Source organism: Mchenga conophoros, linkage group LG18 (assembly GCF_057382185.1).
Source record: "Mchenga conophoros isolate Kocher_MC1m ecotype Shallow Benthic linkage group LG18, M_conophoros_male_GT1.1, whole genome shotgun sequence".
In the NCBI taxonomy this organism is placed as follows: domain Eukaryota; kingdom Metazoa; phylum Chordata; class Actinopteri; order Cichliformes; family Cichlidae; genus Mchenga; species Mchenga conophoros.
The window spans coordinates 34,752,993-34,775,500 of record NC_140543.1 but is presented as its reverse complement, the minus strand read 5'-3'; the positions used below and the strand labels follow the sequence as shown (position 1 = coordinate 34,775,500).

The 22,508-nt window shown below is 43.6% G+C and overlaps 1 long non-coding RNA gene across 1 annotated transcript; it reads left to right on the top strand.

Annotated features, from left to right (window-relative positions):
- Window positions 1-7,020: 7,020 nt before the first annotated feature.
- Window positions 7,021-8,942, top strand: LOC146554260 (uncharacterized). Its single transcript, XR_014889514.1, has 3 exons — window positions 7,021-7,246; window positions 7,338-7,516; window positions 8,794-8,942. It is a non-coding gene; the product is annotated as an uncharacterized LOC146554260 (long non-coding RNA).
- The last annotated feature ends 13,566 nt before the right edge of the window (window positions 8,943-22,508 follow it).

Sequence of the window (22,508 nt, the reverse complement as noted above, 5' to 3'; positions counted from 1 at the left end):
AATCCAATACACATTTTAATCAAAACATTAAGTAGAAAGAAAACTTTAGTTTGAACTTTAAACTCAAATGTTCTCTGGCTTGCACATAAATCCATCATAACTGAATGGAATGCTGCAAATAACTTGCTTTACTTAACATGTTTATCCTCTGAACAAAACAGACTCAACTTCATAGTCACAATTCTGGCACACATAAATTGCCTGGCCTGAGGTGCAAGCATCATGGGCCCATTTGTTGCATTTCACGCATTTTACCCAGGTCTCTTTTGGACGACTGTTTGAAAATGGCTCCACACAGACAAGGCAGAAGCACTCTTCATCATCTGATGATGACTCTTGAATTATTTTTCTTCTTTTAGCTGCGTTGTTCTTCATAGGTCCAGATGTTTTCCCCCCTCGCGTCCCTCTTTTGAAACAGCTTTTTGCTAGATTCAGCCTTATTCTTTTCTTTTTCTAGTTGCTGCTTCACTGGCGTGTCGGTTAGAATTGCTGATTTGCATCGTTTTCTTCCTTTGCTGGATGGTTTTCGGCGGCCAGCTTTTGGATATGGCTGGATGTCCTCTGGAGTTGGTAGTCCGCTGTCAGTAATTGCAGTGCGGTAATTTATGTCAAAATCCTTTGCTGTACTTGTGATTGATTTGTTCTGCATCTTTACCTGCCTGACTGCCTTTAACATAATGTCAGGTGGTGTTCTGCCACGCTCTGTCTTTCGTTGATAATTTCGAACCATCTTACTTTCTTCCTTCCTTCCTTAATTCCTGCCTCTCCTTCCTTTCTTCAAAAACCTTATTACAAATACAAATGAATTACAATATCACAATTTTTTGGAGCATTTATTTGTACTGGGGCAAGTTGTCACATGTGACGACTTGCCCCAAAGTTAATGAGACAACTTGCCCCAAACTGACATTTATGCTAATTTTGGCTAAATGTCAGGGTTAGCTCAACATAGCACATCAGCTGAAGTATCAAAAGACACGTTAATGTCTCCTCTATTTTGTGTAAAATAATAATCTGTAACATCTATACCTAACAAAGTTGTACTGAAGAAAATTTAAAGTGATTTATTTTTCCTTTTAGGTCAAAAAAATAAAAAAGATGTGCTCACCTCAGATTAGAGCAGTCTTGACCACATGTGAACAGGAGGTTGACTATAGAAGAAGAAGTCACACAAAGTGGCTATTTCATTTTTGAGATAGAGCCTCTAGTGTTGGAGTTATGAACAGTGTGACAACTTACCCGTGTGACAACTTACCCCGCTCTCCCCTATTCTGTGGTTTTGGTTACCTTGGGTGTTTATACTCTTCTGTTTCATGGTTCATGTTCCTATGTTCTGTGTCCCCCAGTCTGTGTTAAGTTGGTGTGTTATGTCATTGCGTGTATGTGTTTCCTGTTTTATTGTGAAGGTCTGCGTCTTATGTGAGTGTTTCAGTTTATCTCCCTACTCTCGTCACGTGATCACTCCCAGCTGTGTTCCCACCTGTGTGTAATCTCCCTGTGTTCTCTGAGTGTATTTAAGTTGTGTCTTCTGTCATAGTAATTGCTGGTTCATCTGTGTTGTTTCCCCTCGGTCTCCCTGCGTCTTCCCGCATGTATTTCTCCGGACCTCCCTGCATCCTCGTTTCTGGTTTGTCTTATTAGTTTACCCAGTTTAGGTTTCCAGTTTCATGTTTTGTTGCCACCGTTGTTTGTACTTACCCACCTCTGTGAATAAACACTCACCTGCACCAGAGCTGCCGCCTTTTGGTCCCTTTCTACAATTCCACACGGCTTGCCCCGGCAATCCGTGACAAGAACTTTCTTCTATGCTTTAAGTGCTTTCTATCTAAGCATTCAAACACATTCATACTCTGATGAATGTGTTTGAGCATGCCGTAGAGCATGCCCAAAGATACTTGGCATGCAGAATGGGGCAGCCAGGGATCAAACCACCAGGTAGAGCAGGTCACCAGCTCTACCTCCTGAGCTACAGGCAGGTCCATGCTTCTCTGCTTAGGTTACTGCCTCAGATAGGTGGAAGAAGATGAATGGATGGACTTTCAACAGGGCTGAGTTACATCATTATGTAAAAATCCATTACACAAAGCAAAGGTCAAAATCAAGGTGTTCATAAAGTGCTGGGTTTCTCCATCTTCTGGGACAGGCCTCAGTGGGTCTCTCTATCCGTGAGTCAGCAGAACATCTGGCACAGGCAGTAGTGATGAAAGCCAGCTTGGTCCTGATTGTTTCCCTCACTTGTTTTCCCCCAGGATTAATGTAGCTGTTGATAATAATCTGGATGTTGGATCATGTTATCAAAGTCAAAGTCAAAGTCAACTTTATTTGTCAATTCTGCCACATGTACAGGACATACAGAGAATAGAAATTTCGTTACTCTCAAACCCTAGATGAAATAGCAAATGAACATTTAAATAAAGAGAGTGATTAAAAAATGCAAATAAAATAATTAAAAAGTAAAAATTTAAATAAATAAATACAATACAAATTAACAAGAAAGCTATGCAATATACAATATACAATATTCAGGTAAGGGTAAATGACATTGAGTGTAAACCAGGCAGAGTAGTGCAAATAGGCAAATAGTGCAAATGGAGATTTAGTAATGTACGGTAAGAGATAGTATAACAACAAAGTCGTATGAGGTAATGGCAGTCCAATGCTCCACAAAGTGACTGGTAACTGGTGCAGGCCAGTGAGTGAGTCAGAGTGTGTGTGTGTGTGTGTGTGTGTGTGTGTGTGTGTGTGTGTGTGTGTGTGTGTGTGTGTGTGTGTGACAGAGTTCAGTGAGACCGTGGAGGAGAGAGGGGAGAGGGGGCAGAATCGGGAGGGAGTTAAGCTTCCTGACAGCCTGATGGATGAAGCTGTCCTTCAGCCTGCTGGTCCTGGCCTGGAGACTCCGCAGTCTCCTCCCTGACGGCAGCAGCTTGAAGAAGCTTTGCATTGGGTGCGTGGGATCAGCCGCTATGCAAAGGGCTTTTTTAGTGAGACGGGTGCTGTAAATGTCCTGGAGGGAGGGGAGAGAGACACCAATGATCCTCTCTGCAGCTCTCACCATGCGTTGGAGGGTTCCATGACAGGACGCATTGCAGGCTCCAAACCACACAGTGATGCAGCTCGACAGGATGCTCTCGATGGTGCCTCTGTAGAAAGTGTACATGATGGGGGCTGGTGCTCCTGCTCTTCTTAGTTTGCGGAGAAAGAAGAGACGCTGCTGTGATTTCTTGGCCAGTGCTGTGGTGTTGTACGTCCAGGAGAGATCCTCTGTGATGTGCACACCCAAGAACTTGGTGCTGCTCACTCTCTCCACAGACGCTCCGTCAATGGTCAGAGGAGCATGTTGGGTGTGCATTCTCCTGAAGTCCACAACAATCTCCTTTGTCTTCTCCACATTCAGAGAGAGATTGTTGTCAACACACCACGTGGCCAGGCGTCTCACCTCACTTCTGTAGTCGGTCTCATCCCTGTTGCTAATGAGACCCACCACCGTTGTGTTGTCCGCAAACTTGATGAAGAGGTTGGAGCTATATGATGGAGTGCAGTCATGGGTCAGCAGAGTGAAGAGGAGGGGGCTCAGCACACATCCCTGCGGGGCCCCCGTGTTTAAAATGATGGTGCTGGATGTATTACTGCCGACCCGTACTGCTTGAGGTCTTCCGGTGAGGAAATCCAACAGCCAGTTGCACAGTGAGGTGTTGAGCCCCAGCTGGACCAGTTTTTGAGTGAGCTGTTGGGGGATTATAGTGTTGAATGCTGAACTGAAATCTATGAACAGCATTCGAACATACGAGTCTTTTTTGTCCAGGTGTGTGAGTGCTGAGTGGAGTGCAGTGGAGATGGCATCATCGGTTGAGCGGTTGGGCCGATACGCAAACTGGAAGGGATCCAGGGAGGGGGGCAGGACAGACTTGATGTGTTGCATGACTAGTCGTTCGAAGCACTTCATCAGGATGGGAGTAAGTGCAACAGGACGGTAGTCATTAAAGCAGGAGGGAGATGACTTTTTTGGAACCGGAATGATTGTGGTGGCTTTAAAACATGTGGGGACGACAGCCTGGATGAGTGATATGTTGAAGATGTCTGTGAAGACATCAGTGAGTTCCACTGCACAGTCTCTCAGAGCACGACCAGGAATGTTGTCAGGACCCGGAGCTTTACGTGCATTGATCCTGCTGAGGGATCTCCTCACGCTGTCCGGTGACAGAGTCATCACCTGGTCACCAGGAGGGGGTGGGGTCTTCTGTGCAGTGGTGCTGTTTTGGACTTCAAAGCGAGCAAAGAAAGTATTCAGCTCGTTCAGCAGGGGGATAGTGCTATCACAGGTCTGTGGTGGGGGCTTGTAATCTGTGATGGTCTGAATGCCCCGCCACAGGCTCTGTGAGTCTCTGCTGTCTTTGAAGTGATGAGATATTTTCCTGGAGTACTGTCTCTTAGCCTCTCTGATGCCACGGGAAAGGTTGGCCCTAGCTGTCCTCAGGCTCGCCTCGTCTCCATCTCTGAAGGCAACATTCCGAGCTTTCAGCAGCCTGTAGACCTCTCCTGTCATCCATGGTTTTTGATTGGCCCGGACAGTTATGGTTTTCGTGACTGTTACATCCTCAATACACTTGTTGATGTAGGCTGTAACAGTCTCTGCGTACTCCTGGAGGTCAGTGGTGTTGTTATAGGTGGCAGCCTGCTTAAACATGTTCCAGTCTGTGGTGTTAAAGCAGTCCTGTAAAGCCTCTGAAGACCCTTCTGGCCACACTTGTATCCGCTTACGAACCGGTTTGGTGGTTTTAACGAGCGGTCTGTAAGCAGGCATTAGCATGACAGTGATATGGTCTGAGGCGCCGAGGTGGGGGAGGGGAAAAGCTTTGTAGGCTCCTCTCTGGGTGGTGTAAACAAAGTCCAGTGTGTTATTTCCCCTTGTTGGAAAGTCTATGTGTTGTTGTATTTTTGGAAACACGCACTTTAAGTCTGCATGATTGAAATCCCCAGCCAGGATGAGAAAAGCATCAGGATGGGCTGTCTGCTGCTCACTGATGTGCTGGTACAGTTCATTCAGTGCCTCACTCCTGTTGTTGACATTGGAGGAGGGAGGGATGTACACATCGCACAGTAGTATGGCTGTATATTCCCTCGGTAGATAGAATGGCCGGCACTTAATAACCATACACTCCAGCACTGGTGAGCAGTGTTTGCAGACCGCAGCAGCATCGCGACACCAGGCATCATTGATGTAAACACAAAGTCCTCCCCCGCGGGTCTTACCTCCCGCGACGATGACTCTGTCAGCACGGTAGCATGTTAGCTGGTCGAGCTGAATGGCGCGGTCCGGGACACTGTCGCTAAGCCATGTTTCCGTGAACACAAAAGCACAGCAGTCCTTTACATTCCTTTGAGATGAACGTAGCAGTCGGATGTCGTCCAGTTTATTTTCTAGCGAGCGTACGTTGGCCAGAACGATAGAGGGGATGGCGGGTTTGTGTGGGCTAGCCGCTAGCCTAGCTCAGATGCCACCGCGCTTACCCCTCTTCTGCTTCCTCTCACACCGCTTGAGGCGCATCCATTGTGGGCGAAGTGCAGGAGTGGGGGTCGGTGATTGAGTAGGCCTTCGGAGCAGACCCAGATCTTTCAGCTTCTCGATGTCCACAGAGTTTAACTTAAAAAGTTTGTCTCTGCCGATGTCGAGAAGAAGTGTTCGGGCATATCCTCGCTTGCACACAGATAGACGCGACAAAGACTTACAAAAACACTGCAACTTACAGGACGAAAAACACGAAAAAGTAGTTTGTTTGGGAGAGAGAGAAGCCGCTGCGTGTGCACGCGCCTTATTAAGATAAGATAAGATAACCTTTATTAGTCCCACACGTGGGAAATTTGTTTTGTCACAGCAGGAAGTGGACAGTGCAAAAGTTATGAGGCAAAAATTAGAATACAATAAGAATAAATACAGTACACAACTGTACAGAATAGAATAAAATACTATATACAGTAGAATAAAATAAAATAAATATACAATAAGATAAAAATAGAATACAAATACAAATACTATATACAACTGAGTAAAAATACAACTAAATAGAACAAATTACACTTCTATGAAACCTTTAAGCTTTATTTTTGTACAATGGAAGGAAGTGGGGCCACATCGTCCATCTTTTATAAAGTCCTTTCTTGAACATAAACAACTTAAACAACTCAAGATTGATGAGGCACAACACAAATGCTATGGCAAGGAGGAGCGTGGTGTGTTGAAGGTGTTGTCTGTGAATGTTCACAGTCATCTAGGTCATCGTCATCTAAGGAGCTTAAACACAATAAAAACGAAAACAAGGCCCTCACATCCCCGAGCAAACACCAAAACATCACCATATTACCAAGGGAAGGTACACTGTTGTTCTAAACACAATGGACTATGACACAAAAATTACTTCACTGCTCAGTGACAACAATACCAATGAAGCCTTAAAACGGGGATGCTATACCCTGTATTTACAGACTTCCAAAGATCCACAAAGAAGGAATCCCACTCAGACCCATTGTTAGCAGTATAAACTCAGCCACCTAGAACATTTCCAAACACCTTGTCACTATCCTAGCACCCCTTGTGGGGAACACCCCCAGTCACATCAAAAACTCCACCGACTTCACAAAAGATGTCCAGAAACCTACACTTTATCCAGGTGAAACCATAGCGTTCTTTGATGTGGTTTCTCTCTTCATTTGCATACCTACAATTGAGGCAGTGGAAACCATCAGAAAATGACTATAAGACAGCTCCTTAGAAAACACAACCAGCTTCACCCCCAGATTTTCACAGTGTAAGACCTCTGCCGTTACAAGAAAGGCTTAGAAAGTGTCATGGCTGATGCTCTATCTAGGTGATGAATCCAGCATTTCGTTAAGGGCGAAATGTTCAATTTTTGGGTGGGGGGGGAAATGTTATGATTCCATGAAATGTTGTGGTTTGTGATCACATGCTGCCTGTTTTGATGTGTGGCTCCTCCCATTGGAGTGTGTGTGGGTGTGTGTATTTTTTATCTCCTCCCTCCAGGCTGGGTGTATGGGTGTGGCTGTGATTGGCTGACTCAAGAAAGCTCTTGAAGTCCGGATTGGATGATTGAATGGACAGCAGCTTCTTAATCTCCAGCTGACAGCCACCTTGCCTCTCTCCTTGTCTCCTCTACAACCAACAAAGCAGCTAGTTGTTTGTAGTTCTGATCATTTCTGTGAGAATCCTGAGCGATGGTCTTTTTCGTAACACGTGAGCCATTTGTAATTAATATATGTTGTTTTGAGCTAAGAGTATTTGTAAATAGTTGTTGTAAATGTTTCTTGTAATTTCTTATTCACAGTATATATTGAGCACTGCAGCAGTTTTGTCACGAGTAATGGGGAAATATGGACTCAGTCGCGGAGCTCTGGATGCAAAGCAGACAGTGCTTTTATTTACAGTGCTCAAAAACAGTCTCAAACATGAAAGAAGTGTAATAGTCCAACAGTGGTTTTCTCCAAGTTCCCAGTAGTGGTGCAGGTGAGTCTCCCCAGTAGTAATCCGAATGTGCTTCTCCTCCCGAGTGATAATCCTAGGGAGCCCTTCTCTCCAACCCTCCGCTCCGTACTTCTTGCTCCTAATGGACGGGTGACAACAATAGATGAGAAGGCTAGCCGGCTAAAGCTACGTCACCAATAACGAGCACACTTTACTACCGAGCTTCGAGTACAATCCAGCGTCGACTGCCGTCTGGACACACCGTTAAATACCTCAGCCCAAACGGGGATGATTAGTGGCAGCTGAGTGGAAGATTAGGTGCAGGTGTGTCAGCAGCTGAGCGGAGACACTTCCGGGTCAGGGGTCGCCACACTCTCACTCTCCCGAAAGCACGGCTCCTAAACATAGACGGACCCGGAGGGAGGGGCGAAGGAAAAAAGGAGACACACACACACACACACAACAAGCAGGTCGTCCAGGGAGGACCGTCCGACCGTGACAAGTTTAGTAAGAGTGAGAAGCCCTTTTTGTTAAAACCCATTTTTTTCTTTTTCCTTCCCTCTGTCGCCAAAGCGCTTACTCATAGGGAGTTCATATGACTGTTGGGGTTTTCTTTGTCTTTACCTTACAATATAAAGCAATTAAAAACAACTTTACACTCAGGTTGCTGTACAACAAAGGGAGTGGGGAAAAGAACCCACCACCATCCAGATTCCACAGCTACTGGCTTATTCTCAGCCAATAAAATAAGCAAAACAACAAGAATGTTAATGTTATACTTGGTACCAGGCTAGTTGCTTACAGTCATACATTAGCAAAAATTACTAAAATCTATTCCAGGCATACATACAATGTTAACAATGTCTCTCTTTCTCAATCTCTCTCTCTCTCTCTCTCTCTCTCACACACACACACACACACACACACACACACACACACACACACACACACACACACTCATACACAATTTGAAAAAAACAAACAAAAACAAAACAATAAAAGAAAATTGCCACGTCATCGTACCCCAGTCCTCCCTGACTTCCTACCAGAGTTTGTTGTTGTCTCTCTCTCTCCCCCTCTGTCTCCTTCTCTCACCTCTTTTGTTTACCTGTGGTCCTCCCTGCTGGTTCCCTGCCCTTGGCCAACTCACCTGCTGACATTCAGACACCTGCAAATCATCATCATCTTCAAAGCCATTGCTTAATTGTCTCTGGATCATTGTGCTTAATCTACTCAGTGTACCCTTGGCTCTCGTACCATCTCTATTTATCTTTCTCATGTTCACGTGTTCTAACGTGTACTTCCTTCTCCTGGCACAGACCTACCTGGATTATTCCCTGTGGCCTTGGACTGTGATGAGCGTGTATTTCTGTAAATGACTGTCAAGTGAAGAGTGTGAAGTCTGGACTTGTGTGCCTTCCTCTGTATTCCCTGGAGCCCTTTCCTCCCACTGTTGTATATAGCACCTGGTGACCACGTTGTAAATAAACACACGTCTGATTGTAAACCTTTGAGTCCTGCATTTGAGTTATGTCTGACTACCATGACAGAATGATCCAGCCATGCCATGGACCTTGTCCACCATGCCCAATTCTAGAGGAGAAAAGGAGATTTTGTGCTACTTGTTTGCCACAAAACATTCAGTGATGGTATGAATTTAAAGTTCATATTCATATTTGGGAGTTAAAAAACCACACCACTCTTGTAGACTTGCTATTGTTGTTTTTTATGTGTTCCAAACATTTGGGCACAGAAACAAAACACACTGGGTAGCAGGAGGGAGGTGAGAGAAGAAAGGGTAGGTAAGAGGAGGGATGGTAGTGTGAGGATGGTGAGTGTTAAGAAGGGCATTTGAACCAGTGGTGCTGATTGGTACTTAATCTTGACAGATGGCTATGTACCAGACTTATTATGTATCTGCAGCAAAAATCATAGCTTGGCTGTGCAAACTCTATACATATTTTCATTGTCTCGATGAAGAATTTTGAATGTTCTGAGAGACAGAAAGAAGAGTTTTATCATTTTTACTTTGTTCAATGTCTATTTCTCAGTCACCACCAAAAAGAATAATTATTAACAAAAGAAGGCAGTGCTGCAGTGAATTATACAAGAATGAAGTCATTTTCATGGTTACTATTGTCATGCCACTTTCGTTTTCCTTTATGTCCTTTATTAAAAGCCTGTGTGACAGGGATCTCCTCTGGTGGGCAGGCCTCCAAAAGCATCAATTGAAGGTGTCATGTGGAATCATTTCATCACACTGGGTGAGGGAATTAACCTTGACGTTCAGTAGCAGGGCTGTAATTTATGATTCGCAGCATTAGAGAAGACTGCCTGTCAATTTTGATCCAGTGCCAGCTTTTTTACTCCATTTGCTCGAGGAGGGAATGGCGTTAGGGTTTGATCTACCATGAAGTGCTTGAGAGTTATTTAAGACAACATTTAATTCATTAACAGTGTTTCTTTGATGTTAAGAAATGTTCTAACATAGAACCAGGCTTTAGCTTTTACTGCTGGTTGAAGCACTGCATTAATCCAGTGCCCTGGAATACTGCACCAAGAAAGGTTCTCAAAGTTCTCTGTTTTTAGATGAATTGTGATCAATGGGCAGAGCGCCTATCCCAACTATCACTGAGCAAGAGGCGGGGTACACTTTGGCAGTTCAGTGTCGTTCTAATGATGTGACAAAGATAATAAAAAAAAGTCAAACATTGTGGCACAATCATTCGTGAAACAGACAAAATGGGCTGTGGGCTTGATAATGCCACGATAACACCAGCTAGTTAGGAAGCATAACTGTGTGTTAACACCAGCAAGGCCTCCTCGCCCTCCTCCTTTGCTAGATTTAAGAACGGTAAAAACTGATGTAGAATAAAGGAAAAATAACTTGAGACCCAGAGAGGACATGTCTGCTGTTTTTCAGTTTAAAAGACTAAAGCTTGGTTTGCTGTTATTTCCATGTGGGAGCTTTGTTTGTAGGTTTATTTGAAATGACTGATAACTTTATAGCTGTGGAAGAAATGAGTAAATGTATGGGCATTATTATTATAGCTAATATTATTAGCTTTATTAGAAAGTGTGAAACCATTGTCTTTGAGCAGTGTCTTTTTATATTTAAATGCTTGTCAATTCACATATATCAGTAAGGATGAAGGCAGTTATCTTTGCATTTTGAGAGATTGGTTCTATTGACTCTCTAATTATAAAACACCTGGCACCTTACTTAAAGCTGCCTTTTAAACAGAGGACAGTTGCTCTTCCACCTCAGCGTATTCACACTAATGCGGCACCCACCGTTCTGTGTTAATTGTTATTCACTGCAGACTATGCATGTAGTAGTTGGGTTTAACAAGAACTTATTCTCCTGTCTACAGTGTGTGCTCAGTGATGCTATAAGTGTTTGTTTTCTGCAAAATACCAATTAACTCTGCGAAATAATCCTATGTGTACTGTGTGTATAGAGGATTACATAGCAGATGACTTGGCCCGGCTGCTGTTGTCAGATTTTACAGCATAACATTTCAAATATGCACCATTGATATGCAGCTGGTTTCATTTCTTCTGATAGGAATGTAACATACTGGACTCCAGCCCTGAATGCAAACATTTAATCAGTATGTTCTTCTCATGAATCATGTTGATGCCACTGTTAGATTCCATTAAGGGGTTAAATGCTGTTTCCAAAGCCTTCACATTTGCGGACTAACTCCCTGCACTATTTTGAAAATGGAAAAATATAAAAATTTCAAGAATTGCCACCAAATTTCATGGATCAGTTCTCAGGTACTGTGCTATATAAAGTCAGTATCCTTGTGAATTCAGAAAGCTGACCTAGCATGACGATGTGTAGACAATACAGCTTGTTTACATTGGTAAATATGTCCTGAATTTAGAGGACACATCTGCTTTACTGTTCACTTTCAAGTCTTACATTCAAAATTCAAAAGTAATCAAATATTAAAAGTTAATTTAAATATTTTTATGGGGTGGTATACTATGACCTGTTACATTTTTAAAGCAGGCTTCACAACACTACTTGTTTATGCAATGTGCTCTACATCTCCAAAAGTTGATTCTGTTCATCTGGACGAAGCGTTTTGTGGGAGAAACGTTTCGTCATCATCAGGTGACGTCTTCAGTCTCAGCTGACTGCAGGTTTCAATCTTATAAACAGGACATTTGCATAATGACTGAAACCAGCCCACTGAAGGAACGATGGGCTGGGAGGTCAGTTCCTTAATCATAATTATGCAAATTCTCATGACCATTGATCAACAACCACTGATCAATGGCCATGAGTCCCATTCACAGAGAGCTGGGGAATGGCTGCAATCACAGCGTTGTAAAAACGTGCTCCACAGTTTCATGCATGTTGGCTTCTCTGTGGCATGTTTTCTCCTTGGCTAATTGCTGGTGTTTCTTATTCTTTTTTTTTCCAAGTCCTGTTATCTTCCCTGTCTTTACCTATGTCCCTCTCTTTGTTGTTACTTCCAGTCTTATTTTATAAGTGGCTTGTGTAACCAGCACAATAGTGCACCTATGTGGAGTTTGCAAGTTCTCCCTGTGGCTCTGTGGATGACCTCTGCATTCTCTGGCTATTTCCCATAGTCCAAAGACAAGTTAGGCCATTCTAAATTGGCTATGGATGTGAGGTAGAAAAAATACCTAGAAAGTATAAAACAAAACACTGTATGTTTGCACGGTTAAATGTGGCCTTGGTGCTCACTTTTCAGTAGGACTAGAAAAGTGCTAAGCAAATCGTTTCTTATGTTTTTTACTCGTCTCCCTGCCTTTATTCTTTCCCATGTCCCATTTCCACTTGTGTTTTTCTTTGGTTCCTGTTTTGTTTGCATAGACTTTTGGACATTTGTGTTCTTGTAAGTTTGAACAAGTTTAGTTAAAACTAACCTTTTATTAGACCATTTGCATTGGGCTTCTCCTTTTGATAATCAACCATGCAGTACATCAACCAGATTATGATGAAATGCTAATATTCTCTGTGCTTTCATTGATCGGGTGAAAAAACAGCCACAACTTCTCTATGATCAACTGATCTGACCACTCAAACAATCACAGTTACTTTCAGCCTTATCTGGCATTAATCTGAGTATGGTTATCACAATACTATTATCCAGTCTTAGACATGTTAAAGAGACATCTGTCTGTTGGCTGGAGATACTGGAGTCGACTGCAAGCACTGTGTTTGAGTCAATAATCACATTTCTGGGTTTCTGTGTTGTTGCTCTGGCATTGGATCCCTGAGAGCACAGCAGGTCATGATAGTCTCACCATCTGCATCTCTGAGCTTCTAACCAACTATATGTGTGTGTGTGTGTGTGTGTGTGTGTGTGTGTGTGTGTGTGTGTGTGTGTGTGTGTGTGTGAAAGTTCACCATGGCTGAACAGCCCAACATCTTCATTCACTGCCTGTCGCAATAATCTGATACACTCCTTCACCTTTCACTGAAGCCTGCACACATGTGTGCGTGTGGATGTGTGTATGAGTGAGTATAGTGTGCGCAGCTTGTGGCATATGGACAGTATCCTGTCACGGTCATCAGCATGCTTTCAATCCTGCAGGTGCTCAAAACTCCTGCTAATCTTTTCATGAACAGCTTTGCCACAGCAAAAATCTGTAGAGATGTGTGTGTGTGTGTGTGTGTGTGTGTGTGTGTGTGTGTGTGTGTGTGTGTGTGTGTGTGTGTATTCATAACTACATCTTTGTGTGAACAGAACAGAACTGAGCTTTAGATGATGAGAGTGAGCACAGAGGCAGGTTTGGGGAGTGAAGTATGCCACTGAGGGTAGAACAAATGTATGTTTCCATTTGCTACATTTGAGGAGACAACGTGGAAACACTGCAGACATCACTGAATAAAACTGTGTGGGCATTGAGTTGGTATGCTTTATTTTTCATAATATGGTTTCTGCTGCTGCTGGGCCGTCTGTTAGACAACAAGGAAAACATAATATTAATATTACATAGGATATTACGTGCTGTGCATTTGTCTAGAACATTGCTCAACAATACATAAATAAAGAAGAAGGACCATAGTTTATAAAAGATAAAGATGTCACTGTGACATCATCACAGGTTTACAAAGGCTTGAGGTGTTCTCGCCATCACCTTTTCAACTCTTTCATAACTCAGGCCTCACCGCTGAACTCAAGGACAACACATGCTTATCAGTCAGCAGGTAGTCCTTCAGTATCCTGTTTTTCCTCTAATGTGGAACATAATTTACTAAGTGGACATCACTTAGTGATGTTAATGAGACATGTCTTAGAATAAGACTATTTTCAGTCTCATTAGTTAATAAGACATAAAACTATGAAAGAAGGGAGATTTAACACGCATCCCCACTGGCTTTATCTTCCGTCATCTCAGGTACATATAAGACAGTACTACAATATTAGCTAGTTGGTTGTGTCACAGTCTGCAGAAGCAGACACAGTCTGGACGGCGCGTTAACGAGCTAACCTCGCGTCAATCCGCGCTAAGACCCGAACTCTTTCACGGCATTTTTAATTTCTCTTTGATATTTGGGCATATTGGGACTCGATGAATTTAAAAACAAAGAATTACCACTTTTTTTTTTTTTTTTTTTTTTAAATTTTACCTAATTTTTGTTTCTAAGAAACATCAGAGCCACATATGAGGATATTCGTTTAAACTTTCGATAGAACAGTAGCAGGATAATGTCCTCGTAAGTAGATATCTGGCCCTTATAGAGCAAAATTGAGTATTTTGGTCTAAATAACCCAAAATGTGATGTCCACATGTGGACGCCAGGTCCTAGGAGTATATGTATATAACTGAAGCTTCCAATGAGACAAAACGGAGGACAAGGCTCCCAGGGGGCGGACCTTCAGGAGACAGCATGACTTTTGAATATCCTAAGAATATGTGAAAAGCACAAGAACAGAATGTGGTTAGGTGAGAAATACAAACTAGAGGATATAAGATATACATGCAGTGATTTTCCAAATGCAGTAACCTTCCAAATGCCATTTGTTTTTCAGAGCAAAGATGTGCATGTATCCATTCATTTTATTTATCCTTTCCTAATGATGTCCATTCATCTATTTCCTTATTAAACCTATTTCTAGTTTCTTTTTATTATCTCTCTCTTAGCTTTTCAGCTCCACCTCAAAGTGCTTTTCAGCGCTTTGAGTGCTCAGAAGAGTAGAAAGGCGCTATATAAGAACCAGTCCATTCCAACCAGTCCACCTTTTTACATTTGCCTGCCCAACTTTATCAACCACTTCTTCCACACACTTTAGGGTGGGTGCACAGTAGCTCATAACCTGTCATATTACCAGTCCAGCTCTGCTTGTAGTGTGGAGTCTGTCTCACAAGAGCTAGTTACCAGTCTCTTCCCACTTTGCTGGGTGACCTTTTTAACATTGAGGTAGTGGGCACTGTCAGCCCCAGTGGCGAGCTTTCTAAGGCTGCCAGTTTCCATCAAGCTCTGTTGCTGTCAGGAGCCTAGCACAGAGTGAGTGGTCCACAGAGTGCTTTTCTTTGGTAGCCATATCTGTAATCTACATATGTGGGGGTGGGGGAGGGGGGCATCTGCAGGTTGCTCATTAAGCCTGTGTACTGAGGGCTTACCATATAAAAATATCAGGCCATATGCAGCTCATCGAGGTTACAGACATACACCGAGCACACACGCACACATTTAAGCTCAGTGTGGTGCTTCAGCCACAGAGTGCCTTAGCTAATGAGATCTAACCAGCAGAAGTGGGAATGAAAAGCACTCTGTGTATTCTGTGATTAGATCATCCATCATCAGGAAAATGTCATTTCCTTTTGTCTATTTTACTGATTTTATGTTTAAGTTTTGTAATACTTGTTTGCCACGCCACTACAGTCACTACAGTCACTTTTAACCTAATGTCTAAGCATTACTCAAGCTCATTTACAGCTTTTTTCTGTTGATCGCTATCACTGGTCCTGAATGCATCATAAATTAATCAGATAAAATATTTGCGGTTTTAAAACTGTTCATAGCTTTGAAACATATGTGTTCAGGGAACAAAAGGAGACCTATATCTGGCCTTGGTTCCAGAGGTCTGTCAGCAGTTCTGCATCTCGTATACATACATGCTTTCTCCCCCAGTCCAAGGACGAGCTTTTCAAATGGTCTGGAGACTAAACAGCTCATGTGATCATGTGAAACCACCTTCCCAGACTATTGCAGCTTATGGGTGCTGTGCTGGGAGAGGTTACAGTGGGAATGAATGACAGTGAGACTTTTATGGAATACCAACAAAAATGAGGCTGTATCCTTCTGCTCATGCCCTGAAAAAGGCCTTTATTGTGGGAGCTGGCTTAATGCACTGTGCCATGATCATAGGGCATAGACTGCTGACCAAAAAAATCATTTCAGTCCAATTAGTGTTATACTGAACACTTGAGTATAATTAGTTGTTTGTTTCTTTTCTCTAGCCGCTAATCTCCTTATTCACCTTATATTCACCTCTGCACTGCTGTTCATGACAGGGAACAGAGCCAAACAGCTGAGGAAGTAGAAGAAGAAAGTCAGCGAAGGTGATGATCTGGGGCCATAAGGGAGAGTGAAGAGTGCTGAGATGGGATCTGGACACTGCGCTATTCCATGTCAGCTGAAGGGCTTTTTCCATCATCTGTCAGTTTCCTGTAGAGAGAAACCTGCTGATGGCTGGAAGATCCTCTCAGCTGGGTCAGTCTCCTCCATATGTTTCTTGCAGGCTGTGTCAGAGTCTGTTAAAGACTGCGAGGAGCCCTGATGGCTGACAATATCCAGAGTTAACACAGGGCTCTTAAGGCTCTCTACTGTAAAGATGGGATCCCACCACCACAATTCAATTCATTTAATTCAGTTTTACTCATACAGCACCAAATCACAACAACAGCTGCCTCAAATCACGTTATATTGTAAGGTAAAAACCCTGCAATAACACAGAAAACACAAACAGTCTATGAGCAAGCACAAAAAAGTTCCCTTTTAACAGGAAAAAGCAGAACCAGGCTCAGGGAGGGGCAGTCATTTGCTGCAACCATTTCGGGGTGAAGTGAGGGAGACAGGACAAAGACTTACTGTGGAACAGAGCCAAAGATTAATAATAACTCGTGATTAAATGCAGGGTGGTGTGTAAACACCTATTAAGTGAAAAAGGTGTGGAAAAGAATCATGAGAGGCCTCCAGCAGTCTACACCAAGGATTCATATAGTCCTAACTATATGTTCTGTCAAAAAGGAAACCACTAATGGCATGAAAGCATGGATAAGTCTAGAAGTGGTATGTAACTGTGTACATTCACTCAGTACATTTATATTTAAGAACTTTACTGAAGCAGAGTTTTAGTGTATTTCTGTTTCTGCATTTTGGTACTTTCTACTTCAACCTCATATTTTGGATGCAATATTTGACTTTGTACTCATACAACGACCAAGGAGGAGAGGAGGCTGCAGTGGAAGCGGGTCACGAGAGCACCCCGACTGTCACAAAACGGCCGGAGGCCGAGCACCAAAAATCAAACCCACGTGCAGAAAACCCAAAGCGGAGGCTGAAGAAAGGGTTTAGCAAAGGTTTATTAACTAGCACAGAAATGACGTTTACGATAGTCCTTGATTTAAAGCTTGACACATGGGGCATGAGGGTCTTGGCCAGGGGAGAGGGATAAGCAAGGGGACAGGTCCAAGAAAGCATCGGGAGCTGCTGGTGATTAGGTACGTACTGGAAGAGAGGAGAGCAGTGTTAGAGCGGTAGCCAATGAGGAGTTCTGGAGAGGGTGGAAGCTATGAAAATCTTCGTCTTACTGTGCAGGTGGGAGATGGAAGTGTCGAAGGAGAGGTGGTGCGGTTCAGGTGGGTTTGGTGGTGTGTGGCAGCTGTCCTGAGCGGTGAAGGTCCAGAGGTGGTGTAAGGGCAGGAGGGCAGGCAGGTGAGGCAAGGAGATGATTCTGAAAGCAGGCGGGTTAACCAGATTTCCAAGACGAGAGGTTCAGTGTGATGGAATTTCCAGGAGTAACTAGAACACAAGATGCAAGCTAAGTAGAGCACTTGAGATTCATAGACATGAAGCATGAGGCCTGGTTACCAACATAGGGTAGTTGACGAACTGGCGAGGAAGCAGCGTCAGCAAGCAGCTTAAATCTCCAACCTGATTGCCTCAATCAGCTTCAGGTGAGGGAGGCAGTAGGCCCTGCCCATGGGTGGATACCAGGGAGGGCCAGACCTTCAGTGGAATTTTACAGCCACACACCCAGACCATGACACCGACCTCCTCGAGCACCGGAGCTGCCTTCAGCTGTTCAGCGCCAACTTTAAAAAGAATGAAGAAATTAAGAGATATTGGAGAGCAACAAGGAACCATTTACACTGAAGAGAATTCTCGGTCTCACTGCCAAGGAGGGTCTCCAAGTTGTTTTCTGCTGTGGTAAAGAATGTTGCGAGTGAAAATATTGAACTCAAGAAGCTGGTGTACGTGTACCTGATGAGGTATGCCGAGGAGAAACAGGACTTGGCATTGCTGTTTATTAGTATATTCCAGCGGACCCTTAAGGACCCAAACCAGTTCATTAATGTCATGTATATGATTCTGAAAAGCATCTTTCTATATTATTATTATTATTATGTGGCCTTGCAGCAAGAAGATCCCCAGTTCAAATCTGCTGGTCAGCAGGACCTTGGTCTGTGAAGTTCGCATGTGGCTTCCCTCTGTTCATCGTGGTCTATGGACCACCATGAACTTAAAAGGCTGCAGAGACAGATATCACCGTGTGATCCAGGTGATGGCATCCTTCATGCATCCTTTCATCAGGTCCAGCATCCCCCACAGCTTTCTGCCAAACACTAATTCAAAGGGAGAAAATCCTGTGGAGGCCTGGGGCACCTCCAGCACTGCAAACAACAAATCCCAGATACTGACCGGTTCTGGGTCCCCAGACCCCCAATAGCGCAAAAAACTGCACATTCCAGGGTGGCCTTTTGTTGTGGGCAGTCTGAGGTACACCTGTGCACTACTCATGATGTCAGATCAGCATCCTGATGTGGCACACCTGTGAGGTGGGATGGATTATCTCAATATAGCAGATGTGCCCACTACCACACATTTGGACTGATTTGTGACCACTGTTTGGGAGGGATGGTTATATTGTGTATCTGGAATGGATTTTAGGTCTCTACGTCCATCCCATGGGGAATGGGAGCAGTAACAAAGGTGTTGCGTTTATATTTTTGTTGAGTGTAGAACCCAATACGTCTCTCTGGGGGAGGGTGTCAGAGGGCCAGCAACGCAGAACACTAGTCCCACCTCCATCAGACACTGATGCGATCGCCAGCCTCAGCTGTGAGCCTTCCAGCCACACTGACAGGTGGTCCTCGGCCAATTTTACAGCAATTTCCAGGATAACCAGCCGATGAAAGTGGACCCACTCCACCGTTCCAGCCCGAAGCCACTCGTTCCACATCCCTGAAGGTCCTCTCCATGACAGGGAGGCTCATGGTGTAGTCGGGCCTCTCCCCACAGGAGCGGCAACAAGCGGTAGGGCCCACTCCTCCTCCGGCCACCAGCACACCTCCACCATGGGCGCAGAGATCGCCTTCTCCTAGGCGTCATCTCCCTCCACCATCCGGTGAAACATCACAGGGAGTTTTCCAATACCTCTGTCTGTCGCTCGGCTTGGCCCTGCACTGCCTTCAGTCATTTAGGATGACTGTTACATTACCGCAACTCAAATCACCATTTGCGCCAGTGACTCAGGCGGCTGCGCGGGACGAGGCTCCGACATGCCGGCCAGGTTTTGGCACCATTTAAAAGGGCCGGCACAACTCAGTACTAAGCCTGTGTTCTTTGTGCTTCTTTCACACATGCCTGCTTTTCCCAAGACCTCGCACCCAGAGGTGGAGTGCCTGCTTGGTGCTCCGTTCCAGTCGTTGCTCCATCAGCTTCTTCGCACTCTCTCCTCTTCCCAGTGGCTACTAAAATGTGGAAGGCATGATTAGATGACGTTCACCATCTGTGACAATCAGCCTCCCCCTGACACCATGCCCTAAACCCACTGCTCCACCCGTCCTCTGCAGTTGAGCCACCAACCACACCCCACGACAAATTCATTCATTTCTCATTACTATGCATTACTCTCATATACTGGATCATGTATAACATGCCTACAGTCTCACACACTTACCTAAATCCCTATCTAATGAGGACACGCTCCCTTTGAGTGTTTATGTTTTTAACACAAGCTAACAGCATAGCTGAAAATGACGATGCGTGCACTTCAGGTGTTCATTGTCAGCCAAGGTTTTTCTGTCTTGTGCGTAGTTTGCACTTTAAAATCACATTCATGTGATTAAAAATAAAATCAGTCCAATGGCTACTCCTCAGATGTTGCAGACCTCTCTTCCATATCCTCCTCCTTCCACATGAAATGAGCTAGGATGACTTTATGTACTTTAAATATTCTTTAAAGATAAAATTTTGTTACTGTGTCAGGTGTGTATGTGAATTACGTGCACATACAGTGTGTTGGTAAACTTAAAAGCATAAAAATGCGGTAATTTTATTTTTCTGTTTTTGTTGGCCATGGCACCTAAACTATGTAGCATTATCTGTCTGCACTGACATGAGAGTCAGAGAAGTATTAGCACACAACTTCTGAGGCCAGTAAACAGCCCCCTCTGCTGGGTATCCTAGCAAACTACATGGAGCCGGTCTCTGGTACCTCTGCAGCCTCTTGATTTTCCAGGTAATTTCCAACCGCCTCAAAAGTTTGAAAAAAAAAATCTCACCTATACAATCTAAAACTATACAATCCATTTTTTTCTATCCATCCATCCATTTTCTTTTCTTTGTCTGTGGCTGGGTCGCAGGGGCAGCAACCTAAACTTATCTGAGGGAGCACGAGGCATATCGAGGCCAGTCGAGAGCTGGGGCCTTCTTCTGGTAGGTAATGCCTGAAACACCTCACTCAGGAGGCATCTTAGTCAGATGCCCAAACCACCTCCTCTCTCAGGTTGCTGAACGCCTCACCCTATTTCTAAGGCAGAGCCCAGCTACCCTTGGAAGAAAGCTTTTTTTCAGCTGCTTGTATCTACAATCTCATTCATTACACTAAACACATAAGTGATTGTGGTGTCGTCCAAATCCAGCATAACATTCTGCCTACTGACAGGTAAATTGAATAACAGTGATTATCTCTTCATCATGGCAGCTGTGAGTGGGTGGAATATATTAGTGAGTAGTGAACATTTAGTCCTCAAATGATGTGTTGGAAGCAAGAAAATGTGCAAGTAGAGGGGTTTAAGAAAACAAAGCCCAGATGACTGGATCAGAGTATCTCCAAAACTGCAACTCTCGTGGGGTTTTCCTGGTCTGCAGTGGTCTGTCTAACAAAAGTAGTCCAAGGATGGAAGGGTGGTGAACCAGAGACGGGGTCATGTAGGGCCAAGCACCACTTAAGCCCACGTGGTCCAATCCAATAGATGAGCTACTGTAGCTCAGACTGGGAAAAAGGTTCATGTTGGTTCTGATAGAAAGATGTTAGAATACACAGTGCATTGCAGTTTCTCAACTTACAACTTAAAGGACTTAAAGGTTACGGTTGTCACTTAATTGTCCAGGCTTTCTTCTAGTTCGTTTTTGTAGTTCATGTGTTAAATCAGCTTGCCTTGTGTTTGATATCATTCACCTACCTGCTTTCACAGACCAGTGGATATGGGCTTTGGACTCATAGTAGACACAGTAGAAGCCTGCCTCCACATCAAGCCTGCACAGCATGTCATACATGCTCTTATTCCGGTCTGAGGTGGTGATATCCACCGCTCAGCCGTGATAGTGCAAAGACTCTTCAGAAAAATAGCCATCCTGATATTTCTTTCCATTAGCTTCAAAAATAATTTTAAGTTAAGCTACACCTCATGATATAATAGTTTTCTGTATTTTTGTATTTCCACTTAGTTTTTTTTAACTAAACAATGACCTGGTTTAATATGTCTTGTTGTTGATCTGACTTTGCATTTAAATCATTTTAGAAACTGTTTCGGACCAGCTGATTCTTTTAAATAGCATCCTCATATGCAAACCATTAAAGGTGGTTGGGTGTCATCAAGGGGTGTAGACTAGATCTCCTGAAAGCTGCACGCTCAGTCCTGTCTAAGTTTACATCCACAGTCACAGTTTGTATTTGTGAACATTGCAGCATCTAACCTTTGGATGAATTAACTGGGATATGTGCATTACCCGTAGATTAAACAGAATATAAAAGAATTTAAAATGAGCTTTAAACCTTCCCCAAAGGTTGATTCGGTTCATCTGGACGCAGCGTTTTGTGGGAGAAACGCTTCGTCACTCATCCAGTGACGTCTTCAGTCTCAGCTGACTGCAGGTTTCAATCTTATAAACAATATATTTGCATAATGACTGAAACCAGCCCACTGAAGGAGCAATGGACTGGGAGGTCATTTCCTTTAACTGACCTCCCAGCCCATAATAATGAAAACACAGATGACATCTGACCAGGATTTTTACATTTAGTCTTCAGTATGAGGTCCATTTTGATTTGTTTGAGTTTAGGTACCAGAACTACATCATTCGGCTTTGGAAAATATTTAGAACTGGGTTCAGACACAGCCATTTAAACCCGTCAATACATTCAAGAAAAGTCCATTCTCTTTGATCCGTGTCGGTTCTTAGCCATCCAAGTCATTGTAGAATAAGAAGCTTGGAAAGAACGCAGCTGGACTTGTTTAAGTTTCGTGGAGAAGTTTCACTTCTCATGCAAGAGGACTCTTCAGTTCTGAGAGTACTCTGAGCAGGTCATCTTGAATACATCTGGATGCCTAAATACACTTCCTGCAATTTAACTATCCAATTAGTATAACCGCACAGTAATAAACGGGTATACCTAATGAAGTGATTGTTGAGTATTAGTACACTGTCTAAAAATACCTTAAGCTCAAGTATAAATCTTAGGGGTTTTTGTTTGTTTTTTAAAATAAGGATTCCAATTCCTTCATGTTCAAATGACATCCACCTATACAG